Source organism: Zalophus californianus, chromosome 8 (assembly GCF_009762305.2).
Source record: "Zalophus californianus isolate mZalCal1 chromosome 8, mZalCal1.pri.v2, whole genome shotgun sequence".
Taxonomy (NCBI): domain Eukaryota; kingdom Metazoa; phylum Chordata; class Mammalia; order Carnivora; family Otariidae; genus Zalophus; species Zalophus californianus.
Window position 1 is genome coordinate 134,873,525 of NC_045602.1, and position 21,852 is coordinate 134,895,376.

Consider the following 21,852-nt stretch of genomic DNA (forward strand, 5'->3'; position numbering starts at 1 on the left):
GCACAGCCTTGGACCCTGTGGTCACCTTGAACGAGAGCAGTGACTCTGCACCAACCTGCTGGGAAGAGTGGGGCACTGAACGAGCCATCCCAGAGGCCCTGGACAGACGCCGGGTCACGGACTCTCAGGCCTGGGTTCAAATCCAGGGCCAGCCATTAACTAGCGGGCCTGCACAAGGTACCAACCAGGTAATCTATCCGGACCCCCATTTCCTCATCTAAAAATGAGGATAATCATCCTGCACGGGTTGTTGGGAGAGCTAAGTAACAACATCAACAGCTTGGCTTCTGGGAGGACTCGACGACGGTGAGCTATTATGAATGCAGATGGACCGCACTCTGCCTGTCACGGGGTCCCTGAGGCCCAGTGGTGCTCAACCCTGGAATCATCATGGGGGCTTTGAAGAAAACCCTGATGCCCTGGCCCAGTAGTGAGCTGGTAAATACTGAGGGACTGGCGCTCTGGGACCTTATCTGTTGTGTTTACCAACTTCCATTTTGGCAGATTTCGAGCTACCGAGGTGAAATCACTGAAGATGGAGATGGGAAACTGGCACATGGCGGGGGGGGCGGGGCTCTGGCACCCCACTGTGCTCGTCCCTCCCTGAGCCAACTGACTCAGTATCTTTGGAGAGGGGGCCCAGAAACCCATACTTCTTAAAGCATCCCAGATATTTCTAACAGCCATCAGGGTTTCCAAACACAGCCTTAGACTAAAAGCAGAAAAAGCAGTGAATGGCAAGGTTGGGGGATGAGGATTTTTAAAATGACTTCTGGATAAAATAAGGCAAAGGCCTCAAATTTTCTCCTTTATACCGGCAATGAGACTAGACTAGGAGATTATGCCCATTTCATTGAAAATAAATTTTGAAACGGACATAAGCCCAAAAAGAGTGTTTCTGGGTGTGGGCCTGTGATTCCCGAGGATCATGTATCCTCTGATCCAAAATGGAACAGGGATGAAGCTGGGAGTCATCAAGTGCTGGAAAGATGCAGAATGGCCAAGTTCAGGCAAGTGTGCGGCGTCTGCAGATACCTTTCTTCTCCTAGGAGACACAGCCCCATCTCCGCTTCCTGCCTGGGGGAGGGGGGTGACCAGAGACACAGGGAAAATAGAGGAGAAACATGCCCAGCTTCAACTCCAGCTTCAGCTTCCTAAGCCCTAGAGGCTCTCAGGCTGGATCAGGGCTGCCCAGCTGCAGGCAGGGCACGAACGCCTTTGAGGAAAAAGGTTCCCAACACTGGCAGCCCAAAGGCCCTTCCTATAGGCCTTCGTTTAAAAACAAAAACAAAAACAAAACCGTTCTAAACCTTAATAATATTTCCACAAAATACTAAGATGAGGGCAGGGGTGTTGATGAATTAGCCACTCATCAGGCTGTTCCCTGCTGGGCAGAGGGGGCAGGTGAAGTCCTCAAGACCAGGGAACTCTGGCTCGGCGCAGGAGTGACCCTGCCTCTGGAGAGATCTCGGGAAGGTGTCCTCTGCACTTCAGCTGCTGGAATCTTGGGCCACACGTGGAGAGCTGGCCACAGGAATGACCTCTCCCGAAACCGTCCTGTGGTCCCTGTAGACTGCACCTGTCCTCCTCACTTGCTCGGTCCTTGACCCCCACCCAGAGCACTTGCCCTCTGACCCAGTCTCTGGGAAAGGCTAATCTGCGGGACAAAGAATGCTCATGGGGCCATCACCCGGCCCCCACTTCGATTTATGCAGAAGGCAGGTAGGGGAGGGGTCTTTGTGGCAGCCTCTAGGAAGTGAACCTCAGGAGGGGACCTCAGAGTGAGGGAGCAGAGCAAAGAGCCTTGCCCCGGTCACTGTGGAAACGCCCGGGGCCAGGCCTCTATCATCCTTCTAGCTCACTCAACCTTCAGGTCACCCTAGGAGGTGAGCCCAATGCCACGTTGGTAGGGGATGCACCTAAGAGCCAAGAGGTGCTGAGTGCCCTGCCCAGGGCCAACGAGCTGGGCCTCAGACCCAGGCCCCACCAAATCTTAGCCACGCATCTCAGTGCCTGAGCCAACAGCTCTGCAAGAGCAGTTCTTATGCTTGTCCTCAGAACTTTCTCGTTGTGCGACAGCATGCATATGCTGTGCACACAAACTGCTTGTGTGAGGTTCTGCGCCTCATCACAGGGAACCTCCCCATGGGGCCTCCTCCCAGATCAAGAAATAGAATGTCGCCAACATCCCTTTCCTCTCCCCCAACTTCTCAAGCCTCAGGTTGGTTTGGCTCGTTTCAGAATATGATAAACAGGAAATAATACGGTACATGTTCTTTTGCATGTGGCTTCTTTAACTCAACCGTGTTTGTGTGGTTCATCGACGTGCTTGTGGATGTTCATCCATCATTGGTGCTGTATAATATTCCATGCTTGGATTTCACCATGATTCACATATCCATTCGGCAGTTCATGGGCATTCGGGTCATTTCCAAGTTGGGGCTCTCGGAGCAGTGCATTCTGGTACCCGTGTTCCTGTATCTTTGTGAATGTGGGGAGGCATGCACAGAAGTGGAATTGTGTGTGTTCACCTTTACTCCTATTGCCGAGCTGTTCTCCCCAAGTATTGCCCTGGGAGCTTTTTCAGAGTGTGCCAGGAGGGACAGTGGAGAAACACAAGCCTGTCCTATTAAGGAGATGGGCACAGTCTGGGGCCCCTCAAGGGCTTTTTTGCAGGGGACTGACTGAGGGTGGTAAGGCAGCCCACCCCTGGAGAGTGGCCGGCCGCCCACCCCAGCGAGCAGTCTGTGCATGCACCCGTGCAGCCCCCACCTGGGCCCCCTCACTGAGGGAGCTCCCAGGGAACACGCCCGAGCTGTCCCCCAGCCCTGCCACCCCGCTCGACCCGAGGTCACTGAAGACCATCTCATAACTAAATGGAAAGTTTGTTTAGTGGCCATGATCTTGCCCGACTTCCAGGTAATAGCACGCAGCAGTTGGTTGCTCCTGCCTTCGAACACCTTGTCTTCCTGTGGCTCCTCTCACTGTGACCTGCTAGCTTTTTCCCCAACTCTCTGGCCACTCCTTGAAACATCCCCTTAGACAGTCCCCTGTGGAAGACCAGTGGAGCATTCCACAGGCCACCCCCCTTCCCCGCATGCTGATAGATAGACACAAATAAAGTCTCCGTTTCCAACCATCTGGCTCTGTCCTCTCCCAGAGAATGGGGGTGCAGAACTCCCTGCTTACAACGAAGAAGGCTAAAGAACCCAGAAGTACAAAAAGGCATGTTCATGGAGCACTGGCTCTGGGTTGGGTCCTGCTCTGAGCACTCTCAGTCATCATCTGATGGAACCCGTGAGGCGAGATTAATCCCCATCTCACAGATGAGGAACCTGAGGCTCGGGGAAGCAGGTGACTTGCCCAAGGTCACAAGTTCAGTGAGTGGCTGGGCTCCAAAGCTCTCACTCTTGACCTTTACACTTTCTGGAGCCAGGTGCGTTCAGCCTGAATCTGTGTCCCTATCAGCTGTGCGGTCTTGACCGAGTTACTTAACCTCTGCATGCCTCCCCTCGTCCCAGGATAATGATAATGGCCCTTTCTGTGTACAGAGTCGGCACTTACAGCAATGTAAGTTCACGTCTGCCATTGTCACGGGGCCTCTCAAACAACGAGGCGGGAGAATGCCAATCAGTACAGAAGAAGCCTTATGCACAGGTAGGCCACAAGTTTGGCCATGACAACTGTATTTGGAAAATATCACAGTCAGACCAAACACTAAAGAAATGTTTGAAGGAGCACGACATTAACACAGGTGCAACCACTAAAGTCACACCCAGTGAAGAAAGAAAACCCTGATACATAATCACGAAAATAAATCTGTTGCAGCAGGTGTATGTATAACGTCTTAAATGAATAAGATAAAATGTATCTTAACTGTTAGTTAAGATACCAGGGTTATAAAGTTTCTTTTGTTAAAAAGATATATGCAGAGTGTCCAGCTAAATTTCTAGCAAACATTTGCAGGCTCTCTGGGACAGCTTTCTGTATGCATCACCTTCATTAATTATTTTAAGACAATGAGCAGTATGAACCATGTCGACCTTCTTCTCTTCCTGAAACCACATCACCGTGGGTTCTAAAAATAATTCTGTAATTTATCGAAGTCAGATAATCATTTTTTAAAAAGAGCAGTTCATAATTCAAAGTCCACACCAAATTCCAAATCTCATCTCTCCGAGGCTTCCATTTTATACAGAAGCCGCTCCACAGCACGGAATCCACACCGTTTCATGCTCAGGGGTCCAGGTGGTTCAACTGTCACCACTAAAGCAGATAGAAGCATGAACTTTTAGGGAGAAAATACAGCCTTATACTTCTTTCTTACATTACCATATCTGATTACCCAAGACTTGGGTTTTTAAATAACTGTCTAGAGTTGGTATCTCCCTTTGTCCATAAAGAGAAGCTTTCTAAAGGCAACCTAGACCCTAGGAATCCAGCTTTTTCTGCACCGCCCTTAACATTCCAGCACCCCACCGGCTAAGAGAGCTCACAGGCATTAACGAAGACTTTCATCTTCAAAAGATTAAAAGGGCCCAAATCCCCGAGACCAAAAGATAAGTCCAAAGAAAATGGATTCCGGAAAACACCATCCTGACAGCAACCAGCCCCGTGACTGTCCCCAAAGCCAATTCTAGTGTCCTTTTACAAAAGCCTGGAATAATGACCCCAACGCTGGCCCTGGGAGGGGTCATTCTGGGTTCGAGGGTGTCCATTAAGGGTAGAGGCAGGTGGGAACTGGAAGCCACCCATCTGGGCGTCCCCGCTCATGACCCTCGGCCATGCCAGGGGAGACCTCTGCCCCACGTACCAGCCTGCTCGCCTGCATCCCCCAGAGGTTCCTGCCTCCTCTCCGCATCCGGGCTCCTCCTCCCACTGACACTGCACAAAAGGTACGGACATACCTCTCACTAAGTTAGTGTCCTCTGAACAAAGGGGTTATGATAACCGAATGGAACTTGCCGTATAGACTTGCCAAGGGCAGCACATGCTTAAACAGTACCTAAGCGTAGGTATTGAGAACCATGCTTTGTAGAACTGTATTTAACCCTGTAAAATGAGGGGTATGGACCCCCCAATATATTTATACTTACATCCATACATAATAATACACCCCAGAATACAATAAATTCTTACAAATGTGAGAAAACAGAGAAGGTATCATATATCTTTTGCTCCCGCTGGGTGGGGAAAGTGGCTGCAGGACTGACCACTCACTGTGATGTCACAAGAAGGTGCCGTGACTGTACCATCTCTTTCTCTTGGAAAGCCTCACTGGGGCTCTCTCAGTCAAGCCATGTGAGCCCCAGGGAGCTGCCATCTTGTCCCATGACCCCTTACGGCAGAGTTGAGGGATGGGAGGGAACAAGCCCCAAGCTGGGCCAAACAGGGATGTCTTTTTTTTTTTTTTTTCCTGGAACCTGGTGGGAAAGAGCCCCTGTTTGTCTTCTCTGCCTTGAATTCTATGGGTGTAAGTCGGCACTGTGGGCAGCCACGAGCCACTGCTGTGCAGAGGAAGCTGGTCTGTGATAAGGGAGATGCCAGGCACGGGGCGCAGCCATCAGCCTTGAGGAGGGAAGCCTTTCAGGTTTGATCCTTTGGTCTGGTGATCCCCATCCTTCCTGAAGTCTGGGGTTTCAATTCTTCCAACTGCGAGTTAGGTGGAGAATCCCCAAACAAGTCCCCCTTAAACTAACTGGAGTCAGCTTTTGCAACTTGATAGTTTGCAACCTACTATTTGCAACCAAAGCAGTTCTGAACAAAATAATCATGAGCCCAGTAATATTCCACACCTGGGAATGGATGGGCGGGGGAACACGCCCAGATAATCGTGGTTATCTCCAAGTGACCATTTGCCATGAAAGCTTCATTCTTCAGACTTGGATAATTTCCAAATACAAGATGACCCCTTGATCTAGCTCTGTAGGAGCAGGGGCCCTGACTGACCCCATCGGGAACCCCCAGTACCCAGCACAGCCTGACACATAGTAGGGCTCCATAAGTCTATTGGATTGAATATGTTACTCTTCATGTAATTTCCTTCTGGTCTTTAAATAACATGCATACAGTAAAGCATACAGATCGTAAGTGTTCACAAAGCTCGATTAACTTTCTCAACACAAATACACCCAGAGCAGGAAATAGTACATTCATTCCTCAGACCAAAGATGTCGCCACAGGGCCCCTCCTGAATACCAGCTCCTCCTCCCCAAAGGTGACCACCATCCCAACACCTGGCACCACACACTCAGTCCACCTGCTGGAGGCTTACCCTTCTGTGTCTGCGTCCCTGTGGTTGTGTGTAGTGGTGGATCGTTCATTTCCACTACTGTATGGAACCCTGTTGCAGGAATTGGCCACAATCTATTATTTGATGGGCCTTCGGATAGTTTCCAGTTCCAGATAGTTACAAACTATGCTATGAGGAACATCCTTGTACATGCCTTTTGGTGAACCCGTTTCTATTGGGTAAACACTTTGAAGCAGGACTGCTGGTCAGAGGGCAGGAGCGTGCTTATCTTTAGTGTATGCATCTGACTGTTTCCACGTCAAGAATTTGGGGGTAACAGGGAATGGGGCCAAAGGAGACACAGTCCCTAAAGGAACAGTTCATTTTAATTTATTTTAGTAGACCCCAATGCATTTGTTTAGGTATGAGGAAGTTCTTCACGGGAAAGATGTTGAATGCAGTCTTGAGGAAGGATGGAGGTCCACCAGCCCCAGAGAAGAGGGAGAGGAAACAGACTGGTCCAAAGACCTCCAGTTATGAACCTCTTTCATGAGGATGAGGCTCTGGGAACCAAGAGAACCAACCAAAGTCCACAATATAACCAGAAGCTAGAACTGAGCTTTCAAGGACCCTTGACTGCTTAAGATCCCGTGTCCCAGAACCTACCCCCATCTGGATTTAACTCCAAAACTTCCAATGCAGCCTTCCTTTCTTTCCTAGGGGGATGCAATTCATCCAGAAGGTTCTGGCATATGCCAGAATTCACCGGAGCTGACTGTGACCAAGGCAGCTGTCGGAAGGCAATTTATGGTGGCCCCGCAGCTTCAGGGATGTGAACCTCAATGATGGCTCTTCATTCGTTCAAAGATTTACATGGCGAGATGAAGGAGCTTGAAAAAGCCACCAGAGGCATGCCATAAATTGAGAGCTCTGGAAAATGGACCGGACGTACCCAACTACTCTAACAGGAAAATGTTTTCTTGGGAACATGAGCGTTGACACACTCTGCTGCACAGCTGTTACAGAAGAGAGGACACTGTCCTAAACCCATAGGAAAGGAATATCACATAAAAGTCTAAAATGATTCATGCTCCCAAGAAAATATCTCTGTGTGTCCTCACACCCCAGTGTGCTCATTCAACAAGCGCTTCTTAACCACCCCAGCAAGGTGCGAGAGCCCTCCGTCAACATGCCGTGGGACAAGACAGATAAAAGGCCAGTCAGATTGCAGCTCTGGGGACACCTGGGTGGCTCAGTCGGCTAAGTGTCTGCCTTCAGCTCAGGTCATGATCCTGGGATTGAGTCCCGCATTGGGCTCCTTGCTCAGTAGGGGGCCGGGTTCTCCCTCTGCCTGCCGTTCCCCCTGCTTGTGCGCCCTCTCTCTCTCTGGCAAATAAATAAACAAAATCTTAAAAAAAAAAAAAAAAAAAAAGATTGCAGCTCTGTCACCTGCCTGACCCCTGAGCTGGCTAATGGCTACTGTTTTTTCAACTTGATTCTTAATTGTAGTACAATATACATTAAGATTTACCATCTTAACCATTTTTGTAGTTCAGTCATGTTAAATACATTCACAGTGTGGTGCAACCAATATCCAGAACTCTTTTAATCTTGCAAGACTGAAAGACGCATTAAACAAGCCCCCCATTCTCCACCCCCAGCCCCTGGCACCCACAATTCTATTTTCTGTCTCTATGAATTCAACTCCTCTAGGGACCTCCTACCGGAGGAGGAGCAGTACCTTACAGTACTGGTCTTTCTGCGTCTGGCTTATTTCACTGAGCATCGCGTCCTCCAGGTTCATCCATACAGGAGTTTGTGTCAGGATTCCCTTCCTTTTCAAGGCTGAATAGCATTCCATTGTGTGTACGAACCATGTTTTGTTTATCTGTTAATCTGTCGATGGACCTCAGGTTGTTTCTACCTTTTGGTTACTATAAATAATGCTCCTATGAACATGGGGAGGCCAATATCTCCTTGAAGCCCTGCTTTCAATTTTTCTGGGTCTGTATCTAGAAGTGGGATTGCTGAACCATATGGTAATTCTATTTTTGATTTGTTGAGGAAATGTCGTTCTGTCTTCCACAGAGGCTGCACCATTTTACGGCCCTCCCAACAGTACACAAGGGCTCCAATTTCTCCACATCCTCACCAGCAAGAGTTGACTTGTTATTTTCTGATGTTTGGTTTTGTTTTGAGAGTAGCCACCCAAATGCAGGTGGGGAGGCAGTCACGGTTATAAAGGCCCTCCCACCGTCCTGCACGTCTCCTCACGCGTCACACAACATCTCGCTGAATCCTTCTAAAAATCCTACTCAGAGGTAGGCACGTGAATCGTGTCCATTTTACAGATGGAGACACTGAGGCTCAGAGACGCAAAGTCACTTCCCCATGGCCACCCGGCTGGCCTGAACGCCCACACGATCTTCACCACTCGGCCACGCTGACTCTTTCCCTGACACCGGACACCACCGCCGACTTCACAGCCGTGGAGATAATCAAATAAGGACAACTCTAGAGTATCGCAAGCTCTTAGCACACATGTGAACGCAACAGTGATCTCCTTCAAAGCTGCACTGAGAGAGCAAAGACTGTATTCGACTCAGGTCCCCCTTTGCTTTGCAAGTTTTGCTCTTGCCCAAGGCCAGAGTCGCCCTGGAAAGAGGGTGACAGCTTGAAGACGGCATAGCATTAACCTGTCTCCCCATCCTCCCTCTCTAGCCCCCCACGTCGGGGTGGGGGGCAGGGCCCTGTCTGGTAGAGGGCACACAAGCAGCATTGTCTCCCTGCCCCTGGACTGCTGCTTCAACTCTCGAACTTTCCACCAAATACTTGGGCTGCCAACAAGACCACCTGGAGTCCCAGCGCCGGGCGCTCCGAGAGGGTCTTCGGAGACACTGCCTCCTTGTTAGATGCCCAGAGACGCAGGCGCGGAGGCCAGGCCGCTGGGCAGGCCAGGCATTTGTCATCAGTGCCGAGGCACAGATGTGGGGTGGGGGTGGGGCAGGGGAATTGCTGTACCGCAAGATTAAACACTTCAGTGTCAACATGTGCGCGGTATTGCTCGAACAATGTTATCATTGTGAATTGAATGGACCAAAGGGTTTAGGGGATGGGGTGGAGAGAGGGGAAAAAAGATGGGTTTAATTATCTCTAGGGCTGAAGCCAGTTGTTTGCCTAAAGAGACCCAGACGCTGGTAGAGCTGAAAAGAAAAATGGGCTGTAAGCATATGTCGATCTCTCTGCCATCAGCCGAGGGCAGCCATCCCTCATTCATGGGCGCCCCATCTCCGTGCAGGGAGGAACCCAGCCCCCAGGGATCCCTGGCTCCCAATGCCATCCCCGGCCAGATGCAAATGAGGGAAAAGAATGGAAACTAGCTACTATTTTCAGCTCAACTAGTAATTCTCAACCAAGGGTGATTTTGCCCTTCCCCCAACAACCCCACCAAGGGATATTGGGCAATGCCTGGATTCATTTTTGTTTGCCGCAACTTAGGGGGTGTGTGCTACTGGCGTCTAGTGGGTGGAGGCCGGGGACATTGCTAAACATCCTGCAAAGCACAGGACAGCCCCCCTCCCGCAGGGAATGGTCCAGGTCCAGCTGTCAATCATGCCAAGCTGAGAATCCCTGAGCGAACAGACGGACAAACCTCAAGAGAGTCTGTGAGGGGCGCCTGGGTGGCTCAGTCGTTGGGCATCTGCCTTCATGGTCCCAGGGTCCTGCGATCGAGCCCCACATCGGGTTCCCTGCCCGGCGGGAAGCCTGCTTCTCCCTCTCCCACTCCCCCTGCTCGGGTTCCTTCTCTCGCTGTGCCTCTCTCTCAAATAAATAAATAAAATCTTTAAAAAAAGAGAGAGAGAGTCTGGGAACCTGGGTTTTGGCCCCATCTGGGCTCTCAGTGAGGGAGGTGGGGCCCCAGGTTCACTAGGCCTCAGTTCTTCCCTCTGTAACAAAGGGATGGGTTTAACCGGTCTTGCCCACTCCCTGTGCTTCTATGAGGTTGTAGCATAGAAAGTCGCCAACATTCTACCCGTTTTGACCTATCGATGGTTCAGCCTAATACCTCCAAACCTGGATTCTATATCTGTGCTTCTGGTATGACAGCCACGAACCACATATGTCTACTGAGCACTTGGGACGTGGCTGGTGTGCCTGGGAAGTGAACGTTTACATTTATTCTGGTGTGATTAATCTGAATCTAAATGGCCATGTGAAGCTAGTGTTCCTGCATTGGAAAGCACAGATACAGAACCTGTCCATCAGGGCAGAAAGGTCTTTCAGAACTTAGAGCAATGCTCTGTAGTATCAGTGTGCTGGCTTCTTAGAGCAACACAATGATAGGGAGAACTTAACTGCAAACCAGGGTCTGAATACACGTTCTCAAAGGTACAAGGGGAGGGTCCCCCCGGCAAAGACATCCCCATTGTGAGAAATGCCACGGAAGCAGGGAGAATTTAATCCTGGAGCTGTGTGTGAGGCCTGGGATGGAAGCTGATGGCTCCGCGGCTCTCGGTTCTGTCTGTAAACAGGCATGATGACCCCCTGCTCTGGTCACAGGACCACCAGGAACCTGTCACTTGGTGAGTGACATCACGCACTGGATAATCATCAGACATACCAAGTTCAGGAACACAGCGCCGGGGCTCTGCTCCAGGTGCACCGTAGCCCCTTCCCTCTTGCTGAGCTGGGCTCAACCTGACGGTCACAGCCCAACAGAGCCACCATCCCTTAATGTCCCCTCCCCACTAGCCCGTTCCGTTTCCCTCCTAGAACTTAACTGTTCTGATTACTGTATTGATTGGTCTGCTGACCTGTCTATGACCTGTCTTCTCTTCTAGATTTTAAGCCCAAGAGTACACAAACTGAGCAAGGGCACAGGACAAAGCAGGTTTCAAGCGTGGAGCGAGGCCGGGGTGTGAGCCCCCGCTCCGCGGCCCACTGGGGGCTTAGCGAGTTACTCCTCATCTGCAAGACAGGAGGATGAGAATACTTACTCCACTGGGCTGTTGTTGGATTAAAACGGGCCAGGGATTCGCACACTCCGGCGTGCTCCAGAATCATCTGGGAGCTCGTTAACACGAGACTCACTGGGCTGACTCCCAGCATTTTTAATTCGGGGGTTCTGGGGTGGAGCCTAAGGACCGGCATTTCTAACACATTCTCAGGAGATGCTGAGAGTCCGGGGACCCCACCTTGAGAACCCCTGGCACAGAGGCTGTCTGTGGCATGCCAGCACACAGGGAGGTGTCCTGAACGATGTTAGCTGTCACTACTTTGTTGTTCTCCACGGTTCCATCTGCTGTACCCACTTGCCTGGCACTTGGCAGAGTCTCAAGTATCTTAGTGAAGAGTCTCCAGAAACTTCCCCCACAGGAGCCCTTGCCTCACTCAGCTCAAGAAGCCGTAGAAAGGTGGGGCTCGGGTGGGCCATGGGGCCTGATGGCCTGGGCTGGAACACAGGCTCTGCCGATCGCCAGCAGGGACTCAGGACAAGTTAACCCATCTCTGGAAGGCTTAGCGTCCCCCCTCTATAAAATGGAAATGTGAAGGCGCCTCCAGTGATGGGGCTTTCTGAGAATTCGAGGACACAGAGGCTAGCAATCACGGGGCATGGCAGGGGGCGGGGGGGGGGGGGGGGAGGGGAGACACACGTGTACCCTGCCCAGAGCAGACCCCAGGAGCAGCTGGTGGTGGGGAGAGGAGCTGCTGTGGGACAGGAGGGTGCCTCTCCAGACCTTCCCCCAGAGCAGCCAGACTCCTGGGTCAGCTGGGCAGGCACAGCTGGTTTAAGGTATTTTAGAAGCAAATCAAATCAAATGAGAATTTATAATCCTTCCTGAGGTCTGGGTTCCATCAACCCAAACTCATTAGGCCCTGGCCATGCAGGTGCAGCTAAGGAAGAGATTGTTCTGCGTTTCCTTCATGCTGGGCTCCCATCTCCCTTTCAAAATAAGAGTTTCTCCAAATCCTGTACTCGGACCAAAACACCACAGAGCCATCTGCACTCCTTCTGCACACAGGATGGTGTGGAGGTGTGCGAAGCCTGTCCCCAGGGGCTGGCAGGGGAGGTTGGCTGGAAAACAGCAATCCTCAAGAGCCTGATCCATTTGATATTCACATTTTCAAGTTCTTTTTTTTTTTTTTACGTTTATTTATTTTTAAGTAATCCCTACACCCAACGAGGGGCTCAAACTCGTGACTCCAAGACCAAGAGTCCCAGGCTCCACCGGCTAAGCCAGCCAGGCGCCCCGATACTCATATTTTCAACAAGCTGAACTTGGATTCCCAAGTTAACTACCAAAACATCCTCAAAACCGCACTGTTGTCCTTTGAACACATTTCTGGTAAGGGAAGGAGAACCCACCATCAAACCAAAGAATGGCTTGGAAATCTGTGGCACGTAATCAGTAGGGATGCCAATGAGTTGTAAACTGAGTCCCCAGCTCACGCTTAACAGTTCAAAATGGGGTCATCTTACAAATCATTGGAAATGATTAGCAGTGACTTAAGAGAATTCCTGTACAATTAAATTTATATAAAATTTAAAAACAGGTGAGACTAATCTATGCCATTAAGTCAGCGGTCACCCTTTGGGAAGAGTGCCAAAGGATTCTGGGAGCCGATCATGTTCTGTTTCTTGATTCATGTGCCGTTCTGTACCCATTTACAAAACCGCCAATAAACAGTGTTCGTAGTAAATGTGGGCTGGATTTAGGCACCTTCAGTTCAACATAAGAAGTATTTGTCACCATATCTCCTCTATTGTAAGAGGTGTGATCAGTGTCATGGCAGCTCTTGGGGGAAAGGCACCTTTATCAATTTTAAGATATTTTGGTTTCAGAAACACTGATCATCAAAGAAATGGGGGATGATGCCTAAAGCAGAGTTATGTGGCCGCCTCCTGCCCTCAAATATGATCTGCCCATTAGCAAGGCTGTTTACTAACCTGCTCCACACCCATTTTTGAGCCTGAGGAGCACTTCGGGATCAAGTTTAAGAGGCAGGGCTCAGGAAGTGGACCTCCAAATTCAAATTTGCTTCCTGGCTGTGTATCCTGGGCCAGCTACTTGCTTCTCTGTGCTCAGTTTTCTGGTCTATAAAATAGGGGGGATAAGAATGGCCCCCACCTGAAATGTCTGTCATGAAAATCCATTAAGTTAATTTAGGTAAAGAGAATGAAGGCTGCTTGGCACATAGTGAGCCCCTGACAAATGCTACCTCCTTAGATTATTATCATGATGGTTAACACAGCTCTAACTGAATAGTTGCTACATCCCCAACCCACCCCACCCCCAGCCACCTAGCCACAAGGGACCAGAACCTGACTCCCAGCAACCTTGTTTATGTAGCATGATCCACCTTCTAGATCCAACTGATGCATACATGAACGTGTGATTCAAGGTGCCAAAGAGTCTCTCCCCAGAAATTTTAGTTGGGTCCAATAAGTCAACTGTGTCATCAAAAACCCAAGTTTCTTCTGTCTCTTTGCTCTGCCATTGATATTTAATCTTTAGGCCTGTTGCCTCATGATCACAAGATGGCTGCCTTGACTCCAAACATCACGTCTTCACAGAACCACATTAAAGGCAGGAAAAAAAAAAAAAGAAGAAGAAGAAGAGTACAGAGAGTTCTGTTTGCTCAGCTGTCACTCAGCTGGAAGCAAAATATTTTTCAGAACCACCTCCTATGCCATTCCTCCCCTAGCAAATCTCCTCTTGTGTCTCACTGGTCAGGACAGCATCCTGTGGCCATTCCAACCTGCTAGGGAAGTTGGGAAAGCAAGTATGCGGCTAGCCAAATAGTTGTAATTACAAGTTGCTGTGGGTGGCCTTCTTTCTCCCAATCGGCAGGGGAGCAGATGAACCCAGTGAGGCAGAGAGGCAGGAGGGGCTGTTCAGTGACAGATGAGGGACATGGAGAGAATAATACTTGGATTCTCTACGGACCTGCAAGTTGCCGGCGTGTCCTTTCCTCAGGCTTGGAGATGCACTGATTTCCTTTTTTTTTTTTCTTTTTTCCCACTTACGCTAGGTTGAGTAGATTTATTTTGCCCGCAACCAAAGCATTCTGTCACATGTACTTTTGTTGACACCAAGCACACGTTGCCCAAAAATAATCCCTGAAAATACCTTCTACCTCCTTTTCCTCTGATCATCAATTCTAACCGGCGAACCTAAGGATACACTCAGACCTTCGCGCCTTACTCTCTTGCAAACCAGCAGCAACAACCCAGGTGCCCAGAGCCCACCTCCTGGAAGAAGTTGTTTCAGGCTCTCGGTGCACAGGCAAGGTTCCACCAGGACAGGCAGGCCTTCCCTCCCAGCAGCTCTCCACCCTTGGCTAGCAGACAATGTGACACGGATTCTTACGATGCCTTGAGTATCTTGATCTATTCATCCCCTACCCGGAGGGAAACGTGAGCTTCCTGTCCCACGAACAGAACTCAGATCAAGCCCCAGCCCGGCCTCCGCTTCCTCCCAGGTTACAATGACTCCTGACCTTCTCGGGTCTTTTCAAATACTTTGGCCCCTTGTCTGAAGAGATCAGGAGGGTTTAGCTGATAAAATAAAGTTTGTTTTCCGCAAACAGTTGGCTGTTGGCTAGAGTCCTATGAGGACTCAAGTTGTACTGACTTACAGGTTTGAGTTTAAAGAGAAGCTCAATTTTCTCCGTGGGCTGCAGAGGGTCTGAACTCATGTCAGCACGCCACCAATCTTCCACTTAACGTTCAAGTGCCAAACTGTTATCGGGAGACCAGAAACTAGCTTAGGGCCTCTATCTATCATACAGAGGAGCAAAATCACATGTGCAAATAACTTATGTAAATCCAACTATATAGCACATAGGCAACAACAACAAAGAGAAACAATTTAAATAAATTGAATGTGGCTACCCAACGACCTCTTCCGACCCACTTTTCCCTCACCCACCTCCCACTGTGTTGGCCAGAGACCAGTTTCATACCTTCCCATCCTCCCTTGCAGCAAGTGCTGGCCTTATGAACCAGCTGGGCTCATGGGACATAAGGAGAAGTTTTCTAGAGACTTCTAGGAAATGAAGAGCTAGGCAAGCAAGGAGAGCTCTTTGAACCCACCCCCCTTCTCCTGCCTTGAACATGAGATTGTGTGAGGATGTGATGTCTGGGACTGTAGCAGCCATCTTGTAACCATGAGGTAACAGGCATGAGGAATCTGAGGATGGTGATGGTAAGGCATAAATTTCACATATACCTGAATGACATCACTGAGCTGCTACCCCAAACTTGCAATCACCTCCCTGAATTCTTGCTGTTATGGGAGATAATGACATGTTTTTAATGCCGAAGCCATTGGTAGCAAAGGCAGATGTTCTGTGACTCAGAACAAGTCCTAAATGAGACATCGTTTCTCTCTCCACTGAAGCAGCGAGCAGGCTTTGGGAGGCATATACCTCGCAGCATCTGCCGTCCCTGAGGGTGGTGCTAATGGTTAAAGATAAGCGCTTGGGTCCACTATGGGCCCTGAACCTCAACCAAGCATCGCACCTCATGTGCCACGGAAGCAGCAGCAACGTGCCCCACCGCTGAAGGAAAACCGGCTCCGGGTCTTCGCACACAGAGACAGAATGTGTCTACTTCCCATGTGGCTTCTTAAGGGATTTCAAGGGTGATTTTCACTCTGCTCAACTTCTGTCCAACCCGCTGCCTTCAGTCTAGCCCCCACGGAAGGGGGGACTACAGCATCACACTTTTTTTCAAATGCCCAGGCCTCTTGTCGAAATCTGTAATGGGGGGGGGGGGCACCTGGGTGGCTCAGTGGTTGAGCGTCGGGCTCTTAGTTTCGGCTCAGGTCACGATCTTGGGGTCACGGGGTTGAGCCCTACGTCAGGCTTTGCACTCATTGGGGAGTCGGCTTGAGGATTCTCTCTCTCCCTCTCCTTCTGCCCCTCCCCCCACTCATGTGCACGCGTGTGCGCGCTCTCTCTCTCTCCCTCTCTCTCAAATAAAAAAAATAGATCTTTGGGGGCACCTGGGTGGCTCAGTCGGTTAAGTGTCTGCCTTTGGCTCAGGTCATGATCTCCAGGTCCTGGGACGGAGCCCTGTGTTGGGCTCCCTGCTCGGCGGGGAGTCTGCTTCTCCCTCTCCCTCTGCCCCTCCCCACTCGTGTTTTCTCTCTCTCTCTCTCTCTCTCACTCTCCCTCTCAAATAAATAAATAAAATCTTACAAAATAAATACATCTTTAAAAAACTGTAATGAGAATTGAGTAAAAAAACATGAATACAATTTTTACAATGTGAAGTCACCTACAGAAATGCAGTCTTGGATATGAGGGCCCGGGCGGGATTGGGGAGGGCTTCACGGGCACCCCCAGCGAGCTGCAGCTGGCCGACCAATCACCATGGGTTAGCCCATCGCCACGTTCACGGAAGGGCCTAGAAGAGACTCTATAGCAGATGGGGCCCCAAAGGCAGCCCCAGGAGGGGCCCCCATCTGCTGAGAGCTCACTGCTACTATCTGGGTTGGTCCCACAGGCCCCGAGCTCTGAGCCACCCCACCTTACAGGGACACTAGGGATTGAGTTGTGCCCCCCAAATTCACCTGTTGGAGCCCTAAGCCAAAATGATGGGATTAAAAGATAGAAGATACGAGGTTTAGACAAGGTCCTGAGGGTAGGGGCGGGCTCCTACAGGAGGTAGTGTCCGCACAAGAAGAGAAAGAGATGGGAGCTCTGGATGCTCACAGCGGGTCGTCTACAAGCCAGGGAGAGAGACAGAAGCCAACCACGCCAGCAGGCTCATGTCAGACCTCCAGCCTCCAGCACTGTGGGGAATAAATGTCTGTGCTTTAAGCCCCCCACTGTAGGGTACTCTGTTCCGGCCCAAGCTGTCTAAGGCAGAAACTGAGGCCCTGAGCGCTGGGCTGCTTCCAGTGACCCGCCTGAGGTCACACACCAAGGGGCTGGGACTCGAAGCCAGATGGACCTGCTGTCCCCAAAGCTGGACAAGTGGCTGGTCATCCCTGACTTCCCCTCTCCTCACACATAGTAACAAATGTGGGAATCATGCTAACGGCTGGTGTGGGTGGGACCTCACTTGAGATGGAGAAATGTCAGGTATGCATATCAAGAAATGAGGGGACACAGGAAATGCCACCCCACAAAGTCTGACATCAAGGGAGTTCAGAAAAAAAAATCAAAAAACAAAAAACAGGTGCAATTTGACTGTGACTTTTTCATTAATTAATTAAGAGTAGGCCAGCCCACAGTCAAGTGTACACATCTGAGGGGTTGTTTGTGCCCTAAGCTGGTGGACACACATAGAGCTGGGTCTAATGACGGTTCGATGTTTCCTTAAAACACTGCATTGATAAATACAGACTGGAATCAGCAAGAGGCAACTTTCTCGTATAACAGGATTTGTCATAAGACAACCAGCTTCCTCGTTTGTCTCACGTCCAGTTAACACAGTCGAGCTTTCCGCCGCACCGCAGGCTATCACAGCCAAGGGTGGACCGCCCTCAACCCCAGCCCCACAGAGCTCAGCACGTGGGACACACGCACCCCCCCATCGCTTCCAGAACCAGCCAGAGGCCTGTCCCCCTGCCTGGGACGCCCAGAGGAGCTGCAGCCACAGTTGGCACAGGCAGGCCCCTCGGAGTGACCACATCACTGCCGGCAGCTACCGGTCCTGGGCACCTCATGCCCCGCGGGCACCGTGCTTGGCTCTCCTCCTGCCTCCGCACAGGGACTCCCGCCACCCAGGAGCCAGGCGCCGCTACTGACCCAGAGGAGGAAACGGGACACCCTGAGTATAATCACCTACCCAAGGTCACGAAGCTAACAAGGGCAAAGGTGGGATTTAGACTCATATGGTCCCACCCCAGAGCCGGTCTTAACTACCACCTGAGATGTTTGAGGAGGATTTTTTCTATTTGTTTATTTTTATTTTTTTTTAAGATTTTATTTATTTATTTGACAGAGAGAGTGAGAGAGCACAAGCAGGGGGAACAGTAGAGGGAGAGGGAGAAGCAGGCTCCCCGCCAAGCAGGGAGCCCAGTGTGGGGCTCGATCCCAGGCCCCTGGGATCATGACCTGAGCCCAAGGCAGACGCTTAATGACTGAGCCACCCAGGCGCCCCAGGAGAATTAAAAAAAAAAAAAAAATGGAACACGGGAAGGAGGCTACTGAGACCAAGCAAATTTAGGAGGAGCCTAAACGCAATGTGCCACAGCACCTTCGCAGGGATTCACGGCGCACGCCGCACAGTACGAATGCCGAGAAGCCATCACAGGAGTAATCTGTTTAAATCAGAGTTTCCTCAAGCTAGGAGGAGCCCCTTGGCACGTCCAGGAGGACACAGAGTGCATTGTGTCACTGGCCGTCTGCCAGTGGACAAAGGGGGTGGGTAAAACTCAGGCTTTTTAAATTTTTATCCCTTCCCAGGTAGAGGGTATGGACAGTCAAAAGCAGGGGTCAGCAAACTTTTTTTTTTAAGACTTTATTTATTCATTTTTGCGAGGGGGGAGGGGCAGACGGAGAGGGAGAAGCAGACTCCCCACTGAGCAGGGAGCCCGACACAGGGCCGGATCCCGCCCAAGACCCCAGGATCCTGACCTGCGCCGAAGGCAAGCGCTTCACCGACTGAGTCCCCCAGGCGCCCTGGCAGACTTCTACAACCCACCAGATAGGAAGGCTTCCACGGCTCTCTGTAGCAGTGACCCCACTCCGGCGGCGGGGGTGGGGGTGGGGGGGAAGCAGATGCAGACGACACATCAGTGAGCATGTCCCAACGAAGCCTTACAGACACTGGGATTTGAATTTCATCTAACTTTCAAATGTCATGAAATATTATTCTTCTTTTGATCATTTATCACCCTTTTAAAAATTACATAAAAACCATTCTTGCTCCCAGGCTGTGCAAAAACAGACGGAGGTTCGGATTTGGCCCGTGGGCCATGGTCTAAAGCCAGCAGCTTTCCCTGAGCCAGCTCCGGTGGCCGTGGCCACACGAGGCTTCTCTGCTGCTTGCCTGCCCCCCCACCCCCCGCCAAAGTTACCTGCCAACAGAGGAAACCAGGTAAGAGAGGTTTTTTACCCTAATTCCTCCTGAGGGACAAAAAAAAAAGAGGACCCACTTTTAAGGGTGTGTTTAACAACCTTTTAGTATCATGGGGCAAAAGGCACTGTAAGACTCTTTTGGTTCCTGGGAGATGATGCTACTCTGTAGAGATGTAACCTCCATCTCCGTCCCTAGGGTGTCGCTAACCCAGGCAGTGCTGTGTTCCCAGGAGAGGGCTCGCGTTTTGATTGCAATCTGTATTCCTTTTAACCGGAAAATAATCCCCCAGTCTCAAAATGCTGGCTTCCCCCAGTCACTGCCATGGGCCAATGGGTTTGGAGCAAAGGCTCTCAAATCAATTTCCAACTTTGAGGAAAGTTACCCTAAACCAGTGCTTTGCAGTTGGAGGCCATCGTGCTCTCCGCGCCCCCTTCACCCCGGGGTGGGGGGGGTGGGTAGGACATTGGCAACGTCAGGAAACATTCTTGGCTATCACAGCATTGGCTTGGGGTGCCCCTGACAGCTGGTGGGTAGGAGCCTGGCTACTGCCCAACATCCTATAATACAAAGGACACAGCTCTCACAACAGAGAACTGGTTCGGCTAAAAATGTAATAGTGCCAAGACTGGGAAACCCTGCCTAATTCTACCTAAAAAAGGCATTTCCCAGTTCTTAGTGTGTTTGAGCCACAGGAGACCCAGAGATTTCGGGACCCCCCCCCTTTCCCATTCCCCCTTCCCCCCTCCCAAGAATTTAAGACAATGAGGAGCTCAGGGTTCAAGTTGGTATAAGGCAAGTCGCTTCATTTATTGTTTCCTCCTCAAGGAAATGACCAACTGGTGCCTCTACCCTATAAACGTTTACTAGCCCTGGAAGGTTCTGAGGCCCCACTGCCATTTTTAAGGGCTTCTCTCTCAACAAATGTTAGCTCAAGTCAGTCAGACAGTGGAACCTGAGAAAGGGGAAGATGGTGGGGGGCATTTTACAAAGTTCAGGACCGGGAGGAAAACCGAAAGACCTAACACGACCTCCCCACCCTGTCTCTCGTGCTCATAAACGAATGTCTGCTTCACACTGGGCATCTTATGAACGGGGGCAGGAAGAGTTTTAAAGGTCTCGGGGTATGGCTGCTCAGGGTTTTCATTCGCCAGCTGAGTCCCCATCGTGCTAGTGGGTCTGGAGATTGATGAGTTATTGGCCCTTGGGGCATGAGACCCTGAACCCACTCCAAGACTGGCTCTCCGGGAGGCTTTCCCAGTTCCTTGGGGCTTGGGAAAAATGTAATCACAAAGAAGAACACAGAGGAAAGTGTAACAAATATCCAGGTACCTGCAACTGAGAATTAACAAGAATTAATATCCTGGTTGTTTCCTTTGCGATGAACTTTTTCTCTTAGAATAACTTCAGATTTACAGAAACGTTGCAAAGATGATGCAGAGTTCCAGAGCACCCTCTCACCAGCTTCCCCCAGTGCCAACATCCCCCAGAACCATGGGACACTTGTCAAAGCGAAGAAATGAACATCAGCGTTCATTTCTACTTCCTAGTAACTACACTCCAGATTGTTTTTCAAATTGCACCAGTTTTTCCGCGGCTGTCCATGTTCTGTTCCAAGATCTGATCCAGGATACCACATTGTACTTCCTAATGGCTTCTTATTAAGAGAAAGAAAACCTGAGGGGAACAGTCAGTTAACTTAAAATTTCTCCCCAATCACATTCCTCCCCCGCCTCCCTAGAGGCAGCTGGTGTTGAGTCCTGCGGCCCGTGTTATGTCCCTCTGGCCTGACTACATATGTATGGGCCCACGGACGACATATAATATTATCTGATGCCCTCCTGAGTGTGTGTTTTGACACAGTGACAAATGGTTACACCCTAAACATCCTTCTGCAACTTGCTTTCTCCCTCTTGACATGGTTTTGAATCGGTATTGATACATAAGAAAGAAGTCTTTCCATTCCCTTCTGGTTTATTATAAATTTATAAATAAATTTATTACCAATCTAGTCCTCCAATCCCCTGCTCACGGACATTTAGACTATGGGCGATTTCATACTATTACGAACTATGTAATATTTATTCTGGTATACCCATGATCTTTTCTATAGTGTCTTGAGGTATTGCTATTAAAATACCAATCTCTGGCTGCCTCTAGAATTTCCCCATCAGAAGGGCATGAGGTGCATGCAGGAGCCCTAGTACATGGTACTCGGGACCCTGGGCCCTGACAGTTGTTTGAAGTCATAGAGATGGAGGAGGAGGAGTTAATCGTAAGCAGGATGGATAATAGCAAAAGAGAAAGGTATACGCTGCTCATCTCTATATTCATTGTCAGTGCACCAAGCCCCAAGGTCAAGGGCTCGGTGTGTGTTTCGGTGGCCTCAACACCACTCTCCTTATGTGTCCCCCCACCCTCAATCACATACCTCCATGGGGCCAGGAGGAAAGAGTTTATGGCTTTACATTCAGCAAGAGCTGGATTCAAATGTCAACCCCACCACTTCGTAGCCATGCAAGTCTGGGGCCCTTCAGTCTCCTCCTCCCTAAAATGGGAATGAAACCACTTGCTTTGCAGAATG

General features: G+C 50.2%; 1 protein-coding gene across 1 annotated transcript in view; it reads right to left on the bottom strand.

The window, feature by feature from the left end:
• BMP7 (bone morphogenetic protein 7) overlaps positions 1-21,852 on the bottom strand; it is an 87,240-nt gene that overhangs the window by 54,968 nt on the left and 10,420 nt on the right. The gene's annotated exons all lie outside the window — the stretch shown is intronic.